At 42.4% G+C, this 12517-nt stretch overlaps 1 non-coding gene across 1 annotated transcript; it reads left to right on the top strand.

Moving 5' to 3' along the window:
• The first annotated feature begins 7325 nt into the window (after window positions 1-7325).
• On the top strand, window positions 7326-7407 carry TRNAS-UGA (transfer RNA serine (anticodon UGA)). The gene has a single exon. It is a non-coding gene; the product is annotated as a tRNA-Ser (tRNA).
• Window positions 7408-12517: the final 5110 nt, after the last annotated feature.

A 12517-nucleotide genomic window follows, 5' to 3' on the forward strand; every position in this document is an offset into this window, starting at 1 on the left:
ACTGAATGCCTTAGTTATCTATTGCTGTATGACAAACTATCCCTAAACATGGCAGCTTTAAACAATAAATATGTAGCAAATATCTCTGTGTATTTAAAGGCATGGGCATAGATGAGCTCTCTAAGGTCAACGTGGTGGTTAATTTTACGTATCAACTTGACTGGGCTAACGGATGCTGTGATGGCTAATACTGAGTATCAACTTGATTGGATTGAAGTATGCAAAGTATTGTTCCTGGGTGTGTCTGTGAGGGTGATGTCAAAGGAGATAAATATTTGAGTCAGTGGACTGGGAGAGGCAGACCCACCCTCACTCTGGGTGGGCACCATCTAATCAGCTGCCAATGTGGCTAGAATAAAGCAGGCAGAAGTTGGAAAGAACAGACTTGCTGAGTGTTCCGACTTTCATCTTTCTCCTGTGGTGGATGCTTCCTGCCCTCGAACATCAGACTCAAAGTTCTTCAGCTTTTGGACTCTCAGACTTACACCAGTGGTTTGCAAGGGGCTCTCAGGCCTTTGGCCACAGACTGAAGGCTGTTGCACTGTCAGCTTCCCTACTTTTGAGGTTTTGGGACTCAGAGTGATCCACCACTGGCTTCCTTGCTCCTCAACCTGCAGACAGCCTATCGTGGGACTTTACCTTCTGATCGTGTGAGTCAATTCTACTTAATAAACTCTCTTTAATATATACGTCTATCCTATTAGTTCTGTTCCTCTAGAGAACCCTGATTAATACAGATGTCCAGATATCTGGTAAAATGTTATCTATGGGTGTGTTTGTGAGGGTATCTCCAGAAGAGATAAACATCCGCATCAGTAGACTGAGTAAAGACCACCCTCACCAATGCAGGCAGGAAGTATCCAATCCACTGAGGGCCTAAATAGAACAAAAAGGCAGAGGAAGGGCAAATTTTTTCTCTCTCTTATTGAGCTGAGACATCCATCTTTTCCTGCCCCCAGACATCAGCATTCTTGGTTTTTGAGCTTTCAGACCCGAACTGAACTATACCACCAGTTTTCCTGGTTCTCCGGCTTGCGGATGGCAGATCTTGAGACTTCTCAGCCTCCTTAACCACATAAAGCAATTCCTATAATAAATCTCCTCATGTGTATATGTATATACACACACACACACATATATATAAATATATATATATACACACACACACACACATATATCTTAGCCACTCTGTTTCTCTAGAGAACCCTGACTAATACAGACAAGGAAAAAGACTTGGTTTTCCTATATAATTTAATAGCCCCCCCAAAAAATAAGAATTAGTAAAAGGGATGACAGTATCTTGTAAAGAAATAAAATGGTGCTATAATCATAATTCCTTAAAGTTATAAGACGGGTGGTCTGCGGATCTAGTTGTGCCCCAATTATAATCCCAATACATTGATCATAGCTGTATTTTAATGTAATCCTTAAAATTGTCCATTTCAGTTGCCTTTATAAAAACCCCACTACATCAACCCCATATATAGAGCTTGTCCATAGAGTTTTATAGGGAATCAATTCAATTCTATAAATAACTGGGTATAAGATTTCATTCTTAATAAGCTTATTCTGCCCTTCGACATCTGATTTGGTTTAAAAAAAAAATAGATTAAAATGTCTTTGCTAAGTCCAGATCTCTGCTATTACAAAGTCAAAGAAAACTACTTTTTTGAGAATTTGAGGTTGAATATTACACTGGTATCACACATTTAAGAAAAGAAGACCCCATCCTTCTTGATTCTTCTTCTTACTTCTTAATTGGCCATGGCATTAAGAGACTGCTTAGGTAGGAAAATCCTGTAAGTAAGCTGCCCCTACCTAAGCTGCTTAGGTAGGAAAATACTGTAAGTGCTAACTAGGATATATCTTCAATCTCCTTCAAACATTTATGTATAAGTACCACAGTGACTAAAATCCAACCCACAATTAATTGCTGAAGCTTTAAAAGTACGGTCACTTGCAATGCAGCAATTCCTTGATAATTATTTCCATCACTTTTCACGATACCTTTAATTTACTGACTAAATCTTAATGAAGGTTTTATTGCCAATAACTTCATAATTTTCTTTGTCCAATTTGTACTAAGTCCTCTCACATATGGTATCCAAAACATATACCTAGAGTTATTCTCCAATTCATATAAAATTACAGAAAAGAAATCCTAAATAGTGGCAAAGCCTCTAAAACTCTGCAGTTGTTGTCAAACCTATTCCTTTTGAGTGAAGTGCAAAAGCACACAAGGCAGCTAAGTTAATATTACCATACTTTGATCACCTCTTGTTGGTTACTACGTGTTTTGTGTGAAATTTTCATAATACAATTGTGTAAAAGAAAGAACAAGGATTTGGGGTCTGATTGGCCTAGCTTGAATTGTGTGGTAGGCAAAAATCTAAGATGTCCCCAAGATTCCCACCCCTGCTGTTACACTCCCTAAATAATCCCCTTCACTTGTGCAGGACTTGTGAATATAATAGAATAATCACTTTGATAATTGCATTCTATTATATAAAACTCCATTGTAGCAGACTATAGAGGAATTATCGTACCGACCTTGAAGAAGCAAACTACCATGTTGTGGAAACAGCCACACGGCAAGGAAAAGTGGGTAGCCTATAGGAACTGAAAACGCCCCTCTACTGACAACCAGCAAGTCTTACAACCATAGGAGCTGAATTCTGCCAACAACTAGTTATCTTAGAAGAGGATGCCAAACCTCAGATGAGATTGCAGCCCCAGTCACCACCTTGAGACCTGATGAGACCCTAAGCAAAGAACCCAGTCAACACATAACCACATTCCTCACCTACAGAAACTATGAGGTAATAAATTTGTGTTGTTTTAAGCCGCTAAGTGTATGGTTCTTTCTTATGCAGCAATAGAAAATGAATACAAGTCACATGCCCATTCCTTGGCCAGAGGAGGGTGGGATATCTTGATTGACAGATAAAGTAAAGTTTCATCCAATGGCAGAGGGGTGGTGCCCCTTAAGTACAATTAAGGTGTCAGTATCAGTTGGGAGGATAGATATTGGAATAAAGAACAAAAATTACCCATCACACACATTCGTTATCTGACATCTCATATGCCTTCAACATTCAACTTGTGACTCTTCCCTACTGGAGGCATTGTCTACTGCCATCTACATGTCTCAATTTATATGCCATTGTGCCAGAGACTAACAAATAATACATGAGGGCAACAAAACGAGTGAGAACACTAAGCTAATATTACAAGTTATACCCCTGTCTGCCAATACACTCATGTGTCGCTTAATGATATGTTCTGAAAAATCCATCCTTAGATGATTTCATCATTGTGCAAACATTATAGAGTGTACTTACAGTAACCTAGATGGTATGGACTACCACACACTTAGTCTATATAATACAGCCCATGGTGTCCCCAACTGGTACCGGTCCGTGGCCTGTTAGGAACTGGGCCACACAGCAGGAGGTGAGTGGGTGAGAGAGTAAAGCTTCATCTGTATTTACAGCCATTCCCCATTGCTCACATTACCGCCTGAGCTCCACCTCCTGTCAGATCAGCATTAGATTCTCATAGGAGCATGAACCCTACTGTAAAGTGCACAACCTACTGTGATGTAGGTTGTGTGTTCCTTATGAGAATCTAATGCCTGATGATCTGTCACTGCCTCCCATCACCCCCAGATGGGACTGTCTTGTTACAGAAAAACAAGTTCCAGGCTCCCACTGATTCTACATTATGGTGAGCTGTGTATTTCATTATATATTACAATGTAATAATAATAGAAATAAAGTGCACAATAAATGTAATGTGCTTAAATCATCCCAAAACCATCCCGTGGAAAATTATCTTCCACAAAACTGGTCTCTGGTACCAAAAAGGTTGGCAACCACTGGTGTAGCCTATTGCTCCTAGACTACAAACCTGTACAACATATTCAGTAGGCAACTGTAACACAACAGTGTTTGTGTATATAAACATATCTATCTAAACATAGAAAAGATACAGTGAAAATACAGTATTAAAGTTTTATGGGACTGCTGCTATATATGTGGTCCACCATTGACCCAAATGTCATTATGAGGCACATGACTGTAATTAGCTATGTGAACTTGGACAAGCTATTCATGGGCCACGGTTTCCTGCCTGTAGATGAAGAGATTGGACTAACTTTAATGGTTCTTCCAGCATTAAACTTCTATGATTTTATAAAATGCTCCCAAAACCATCAAAATAATTTAAAATAAATTTCTGATTTGCTATAAAAGAACAAAGAAATGCCATACTGCTCCCAATCACATGTCCTGTTCCTCCCAGTATTCTGTCTGCCTCTGAACATGGCACCAAGAAAGGTTTTCTGAGAAAGCCAAAACATATTTGCCTTCCACACCCAAATTAGCTTAATTGAAACCGCCACATAAAAGAACAGAAACACGAGCCGGGCGCGGTGGTTCACGCCTGTGATCCCAGCACTTTGGGAGGCCGAGGCAGGCAGATCACAAGGTCAGGAGATCGAGACCATCCTGGCTAACACAGTGAAACCCCATCTCTACTAAAAATACAAAAAATTAGCCAGGCGTGGTGGCAGGTGCCTGTAGTCCCAGCTACTCGGGAGGCTGAGACAGGAGAATAGCATGAACCCACGAGGCGGAGCTTGCAGTGAGCCGAGATCGCACCACTGCACTCTAGCCTGGGCGACAGAGCAAGACTCCGTCAAAAAAAAAAAAAAAAAAAGAACAGAAACAGGGAGTGGCAGGGAGAAGATCATCAGGATCACCACTGGACCTTTACCAACTGAAATTTGCATAAGGTTGCAAAACAATGTTTTATGATATTATTGTCACGAATTAGGAACATATGAATTTTACTTCTGTATTCCTAACTTGCCGCTCACTGCATTAAATGACAATGCTAAAGACCTAAGGTTGGAGCCAAAAGAACTCATTTGGATTTGGAAATTCACACTTTTGGGGGCGGGGGGAATCAACAATTTTGATCTCGGCTCATTCTAGCACTATGATAAATCAGCAAAAAAAAAAAAAAGATTATTTCACTGTTTTAAAAGCCTACATTAACTCAAACAAGCTAAAAGTTAAATGTTAAATATAGGTATTTCCCTGGAAATGTTGCAAACACATTTTAATCACAACCGTTCTCACAAAATACACAATAACTTTATAATCGATTATTTTCCCCATAGTCTTGCTTTCCCCTCCCAAAAAAAAAAAAAAACCCTCTCAAAGTAAAAACTTTGATTGAGCAACGTTAATCATAATCAATTCCCATTACTGTCAAGCTTGTAAGCAAGTGAAGAGGATTCTTTAAAGGGGAAGGGAAGGTTACAGAAGAAAAGGAACTTTCAGTAAACATTATCATCATTCAACTGCACAGAAGGAAAGATAAAAAGGACTTCAAGATCAAAATACAACGAGTAAAATTAGGTAAGTTTAAATTCTAAGTTATCTCAGGGCATAGGTAAGGGAGGAGACCACCCCTCATATTGTCTCATGCCCAATTTCTGCCTCCAAAGAAAGAAGAAGTAAAAACTAAAAGGCAGAAATGAAATCCACAGGCAGACAGCCCGGCGCCACACCCTGGCCCTGGTAGTTAAAGACCGACCCCTGACCTAATCAGTTATGTTATCTACAGATTTGGGACATTGTATAGAAAAGCACTGTCCTATTCTGTTCCATTCTAATTACCGGTGCATGCAGTCCCCAGTCACGTACTCCCTGCTTGCCCAATTGATCACGACCCTCTCATGCGGACCCCCTTAGAGTTGTAAGCCCTTAAGTGGGACAGGAATTGCTTACTCGGGGAGCTCGGTTTTTCAGACGTAAGTCTTGCCGATGCTCCCAGCCAAATAAATCCCTTCCTTCTTTAACTGGGTGTCTAAGGAGTTCTGTCTGCAGCTAGTCCTGCTACGTAGGTACAATCTAAGGACAAGATTTAAAAAACAAAAATGTAGTTCTTGGACAATATCTATTGGAAAAAGTGCAAGTGAATTTTGTGTTTACGATAAAATTCATGCCTGGCAATGTCGGGAATTACTTTGTTCCCATGCAGTATTCATAGAGAAAATGGGATCCCTCCTGTAGCTCTGCCAAAAAAAAAAAAAAAATTCCTAAAATTACAATCTCAGACAAAATTTATCCTTACAAGTCTCAAATATTCTGCTCTCTTCCACAATTAAATGGGTGTAGACACTCAGCACCATAATTTGGTTTCGAGAAATGGTATGGAAGGTCTCAAGAAAAGTTACACACCTTATCAAGCGGAGTCACAACATAGAGGCTTCCAAAGGTCGAGTTGCCTTCCTGCCTTATTATGAAATGTACCATTATGAGAAGGGCAGTGGGGTTTCCATGAACACTCCTAGAAACTTCAACTAGTAAAAGGCCTTCTGTTACTTTTCTCAAATTGCCCATCAACAGAACTTGGCGCTTCTGTGGCGCCACGTGACAAGGGCTGCGCATGCGCTCTGGGATCAGCCGCGCCCACCCGCCGCACAACCCCAGGCCTCAGTGCCGTCAGCTGGGCAAAGACAGCACAGACCTCGGTTCTCAGGGCTTTAATGAAATAACGCGGGTAAAGCACCTAGGGCAGAAACCACACAGAACACCAGAAGGCATTAATGGCATTTAAAGGTATTGAATGCAGACTAATGCGCAGAACTTGGTTCTCAGACCACGTCCGCGGCCACCCCTCTCCTGAGAAAGCAGAGAGCACACTTGCAGCCCGACATCTCCCAGTTGAGCTCGGCACTGAAGGGATCACTGGGGATTTAAAAAATGGGAGACGGCTGCTTGGGCAGAAGCCCGAGGGGGCGGGGTGGGAGGGAAGGGACGAGCCCACAGGCAGCATCCTGACACCTCACACTTCCTGCCTCAATGCGCAGAAGAAAGTGTTTTTCTGAAGGCGACGCCCCCAGTCTTGGCGGGAAACGCCGCGGAAGACGCTTCTCTCGCAGAAATGCCAAATTTTCGGGAGCGCGGGCCCGCAGCACGTAACAGAACAGATCTTTTTGTTTCACGGCCCTCTCGTAGACCTAATAAAGAAGCGCGAGGGCGAAAACCAGGTCAGCGACCAGAAGCCAGGCAAGGTTGCGATTTTCGGAGCACAGCGAAGGGAAGAGTTTCTAAGTTCTGAATGTACCTCTATTTAGGGTGGTTTCTATTATTTCTTCGCGTCTACCCTGTAGTTGCCGCACCCTGAGCCCTCAGCCCCGCCGCTTCGCACGGAGCGGAGCTCAGAGGGTGCGCGCTCCGCCCTTTCGCGGGCCTGGCATGAGCGCAGTGGTTTTTACACTAAAGTGTCTCCGCCTCTCGACTATCCTTGTGGCAGCGATGGCCGAGTGGTTAAGGCGTTGGACTTGAAATCCAATGGGGTCTCCCCGCGCAGGTTCGAACCCTGCTCGCTGCGGAAGCAGGTGCTTGTATTTTTTCTATTTTTTTAAATAGACACCTTCAAATGAAAACTTTTACTCTTCTCTGTATTTTCAATGCCTATCAGCTAAATGGCGCGCCTACGGAGTGGTTTTATACGCCGTAGAAAAGCCAATAAATGTCAGTGCTGCAAACATGCACTGTTTACACCAAGAGGAAAATCCTTCCGCTGTCCTAAAAGGCAAGGTAACTCTTCGTGCTCCATGAGAAGAGCAAGGTGGCAAAATAGAAATAAAATGAATATAAATATTGACGCAAGTTTTCGGGCTATCACAGCCTGAGCAAGCTATCAGCTCACTAAAACTAAGAAAAAACTATGCCACCTTCCCTTCCATCCCAGAATCACTTCCGATGGTTTCCAGACCACATCCAAAAGTGGTATGAAATGGGAAATAATAAAAGCAATTTTAAATTTCTACTTATAAAGCATCTTAGATACATCCACATAATGGAACACTATGCATGTAAGCATTAAAATGATGTTAATGATGTGTGAGGGCCTTCCCAATGCATTGCCAAATGCAAAAAGTAGGACAGATCAAAAAACAGCATATCATACTATGATCATATTTTTGTTAAGCAACTCATGTATATACCCATCTATGTGGGAAGAATGGGAGAGAAAGAGAGAGATGGAGAATGAATGGAGGCTGGAAAGAAATACACCAAAATGTTAGCAGGGATTATTATCCGTGGGTGGTGTGATTTGGGAAGATTTTTATTTTCTTAAATAATTTTTTCCTTAACTGGGTTTTCTAAAATTTGTACATGGACCCAGTATTATGTTTTAAATAAGAAAATTGTGAGGTTAGTCTTTGGGACCCTACACATCCCCTGTCTGCTACCTTTAACACACTTTCACCATATCTCTCCCACCCCATGTTTCCCAGGTGCTCTTATGGACATACCTGATACCTCAAGGCTAGGGATAGTTTTCTGTGGTATCTACGTGGATTCCACCCACACAGCCCCATCCTATTTGAGACTTGGCTGAACACACACACTCACCACATTTACATTTTCAATCCATCCTCTCTGCCCAATCCCCACCCTTTCTGCCCCCATTTAAGTCACTTACAAGCAGCTGCATTAGTTTCCTAACTGGTCACCTTTCCTTTATCAGTCAGGATTACATTCAGCTGCAAATAACAAAATCCAATTCTAGCGGCTTAAACTCATAGGGATTTGTCTCAAAAAACCTGGGAGATTAATACCGTTCCTGTGTCCAAGAGAATGAAATAGTGTATAACTTACGTGTTTCCATTTAAAAATTTAAAAAAATACTTGACACTATAGTAAAATGTCAATACTGGCCGGGCGCAGTGGCTCATGCCTGTAATCCCAGCACTTTGGGAGGCCAAGGCGGGTGGATCACCTGAGGTCAGGAGTTCGAGACCAGCCTGGCCCCATGGTGAAAACCCCATCTCTACTAAAAATATGAAAACTAGCTGGGTGTGGGGGCAGGGACCTGCAATCCCAGCTACTCAGGAGGCTGAGGCAGAGGAATCGCTTGAACGGGGAGGCGGAGGTTGCCGTGAGCCGAGATGGTGCCACTGCACTCCAGCTTGGGCAACAAGAGTGAAACTCCAACCCCCCCCCCCAAAAAAAAAATTAATCCAAGAAGAAGAGATATCCAAAATCCAAAACTGTAAATTAAAACATTCCATCAAAAAGGCAAATTAATGATCAATTTTATTTCTAAATGGTACTCTCCAAGCTGTAAAGGTAGCTTCATTTGACAACTCTTTTTTCTTGTGAAATCATATCTTATTGTTTCAAGAAATTTTTTCAAATAAATAGTCACTTGTCACCATTTTTTAAAAAAGAAAGAAAGAACAAAGAAATCTGGGCATAGGAAATTCTCAGATGGAACAGCAAACAGGCCTCTTTCCATCTTTCTGCTCTGCCATTTTTAATATGCATATACAGCTTTTCATCTCATAGTCCCAATATGGTTGCTATACCTTCAGACCTTACACATGCATTCAGCCAAGAAGGGGAGAGACAAGAACCCTCTTTTATATCTCATTTACCCAAACTATGTATCATGGCTATCATTAGCTAGAAGGAATCTTGAGGAAGTTTAGCTGGGTATATTGCTCCCCAAATTGAAATTGGGAAGGAAGAAAATTAGATGGTACTAAGTGAAAATCAGTTACGTCTACCACAGTCCTATAACAGGAAAGTCAAAGCTTATAGACATTGGGCTTTCAAGACAAGTCCCCTGCCTTCCTTTCTGGCCTTCCCACCCTTCTCCTCCTTCTCCTTTGGAGTTATTGGAAGACCTCCCAGTGCTGCACGCTGGCTCATACCTTTGGGCCTTTTTAACATGTTCACATGCAACTACCTGGAATATCTTCACCCTTGTCCCCTCACTAGAGGAAGAGGGCTACCTAGCATTTGAAATCCCTTCTTATTTAGGGCACTTGCTTTCCTTTTGAACCTAGGTGTGAGGCTGTAATCCACTCCCAACCCCACTCCCAGCATAGAAGCTGAAAAAGTCACATACTTGCTGTCTCAGCCTCCCTTGCAGCTGAGGAGGCAGCATGTGACCTAGACTCAGCCAATCAGATGTTCCCATCCCCAACTTTCAATCAAGAGCTATTATTAATAATACAAAAAGCAGGTAGGATAGAAATCCACCCTTGCAGTGGGCAGAGGCAACAATGGCACTCACAGGGATTGCCAGGGCCAGAGCTGCAACTGGAGTTTACAGCTGTTCAGCAACGGAACAGTAGGGTCTGCACGAGACTAATTTTGTAGCGTCATTCTGCTGTGATCTTGGACTCTGCCTACCCTAACTTACTCCTGTTCTACTTTCCAAAAGTGATTTTGCAGCCTTCTTGGCAATTCTACAAACTATTCAGTATCCTTCCAGTAAGTTCCTATGAGTTTCTGCTTAAATCAGCCCCATTCAAAAAAAAATTTTTTTTGGCTTCCAAAAGTTATAGTATAACCCCCTCTCACCCCATCATTGTCTGCTAAGAAAACTCATATTCTTTCAAGTCCCACTTCTTAGGGAAAGCATTCCTGCAAAATCTCCCAGGCTGATTCAGAAGCCACCCCTTAGGCAGGATGCGGTGGCTCACACCTGTAATCCCAGCACTTTGGGAGGCCGAGGTGGGCGGATCAGCTGAGGTCAGGAGTTCAAGACAAGCCTGGCAAACATGGCAAAACCCTGTCTCTACTAAAAATACAAAAATTAGCTGAGCGTAGTGGTGCACACCTGTAGTCCCAGCTACTCGGGAGGCTGAGGTAGGAAAATCGCTTGAACCCAGGAGGTGGAGGTTGCAGTGAGCCCAGCATTGCACTCCAGCCTGGGGGACAGAGCAAGACTCCATCTCCAAATAAATAAATAAATAAATAAATAAATAAATAAATAAATAATAAATAAAGCCACCCTATTTTTTATATTTTTTTTTCTTTTTCTTTTTCTTTCTTTTTTTTTTTTTTTCTGAGACAGGGCCCTGCTCTGGTCACCCAGACTGGAGTGCAGTGGCAATCACAGCTCACTGCAGCCTCAGCCTCGGACTTAATTGGTCCTCCCACCTCATCCTCCTGAGTAGTTTGGACTGCAGGTGCACACCACCATGCCTAGCTAATTTTTTTTTATTATTTTTTTGTAGAGACAGGGTCTCACTATGTTGCCCAGGCTGGTCTCAAATTCCTGGCTCAAGGGATCCTCCCATCTCAGCCTCCCAAAGTGCTGGGATTGCAGTCCTGAGCTACAGTGCTTAGCCTCCAGAAACCCCTTTAATTCTCCCATTTCCTATTATAGCAAGGCTCACATTGCACTATTTCTGCCTGTTTGTCTTTCTTACCACTAAATGGTAAACTCCCTGAGGATGTGTAAAGGGATCATATCTCTCATTTTTGTGCCCCTACATACCACAGAAAAGGGACTCAAATTTTTTATGAAGAAATGCTGAAGTATGGACGTCAGCACACGTCCAAACTTCACCCCTAGAATGCCCAAAAAAAGTGGGAGAGAAAGGAGGGGCTTAACATGCTATTCTCCTTTTGAAGGTCACTAATCTTTGCCTTAGTATAATTTATTGTAATATTGAATATCCCCCACCTAGAATAGTTTTAATATAAAAGAGGGCAGAGGACAACAGCCTATGTACCCTTCCTTCCCTTTCCATATTTTTCCTTACCTTTTCTTCCCATTCTTTGTCTTCTAGCACTGAAAGGGCAGACAGAACCAGGAGGCAAGTACATACAGACCTCTGCCTCCATGGGTCACCCCCACCTTTGTCTCCTTGAGAATGTTCACTTTCCAACTGGCCTCCATGCAACTCGAGGTTTAGCTCTCTCCATGGTGAGCAAAGAAAAATCCATGGAAGGGGTGGGGGTGGATGTGGAAGAGGTTCTGCAGTGCACTCCTCTTCTCAGAGGAAACCATTTCAACTCCTCTTTCCACATTTCTCTTCTCCAGAGTTCTCTTATCCACTACCAACCCTCCTGTGCATCCCCTCGAGCCAGCTTTTTCTGACCCAACCTCACATGATGCACTGTCTTGAGGATTTTCTCTCAAGACCCCAGCTTTTTCATTCTTCTATGTTACACAGCAATTCAGCCTTGTCCCTGTGCCTCAACATGCCTGGCAATTAGACCCCTCTTCGAAGGCAGAGGACGTTATAATATCAAGGTCCCCTTCTCCCAAATGTTTTTCTACCTACTTCCTTTAGTAGAAATTAGGTCCTGCAACTTTCTGATCAGTGTTCAAAGGTTTTAAACATAAATAGACTGAAGTGAATTTTTTGCAAATTGTAATCAGTTAATCTGTAGAAATGCTAAATTTACAATTATCCTTCCCTTCTAAATCCAGGTCCCAAATCCATTCCAGTTCGTGGCATTTCCAGCCATGGAGCAGGATACACCCACTTGGAATGATCCTGATATTTCCCTATTCCTTAACCCATTTCCTATTCAACCCAAGTGCCATTGAGTTTGCCCCTAAATATGCTGAGAATCAACTTTGTTCCATATTTACTACCACCACCCAGTCCAAATCAACACTACCTCTCATCTCAACTACTTCTCGGCCTCTTAATTATCTCCTCCAATCCACTCTTCCTCCCCTC

Source organism: Pan paniscus, chromosome 8, assembly GCF_029289425.2.
Source record: "Pan paniscus chromosome 8, NHGRI_mPanPan1-v2.0_pri, whole genome shotgun sequence".
In the NCBI taxonomy this organism is placed as follows: Eukaryota; Metazoa; Chordata; class Mammalia; order Primates; family Hominidae; genus Pan; species Pan paniscus.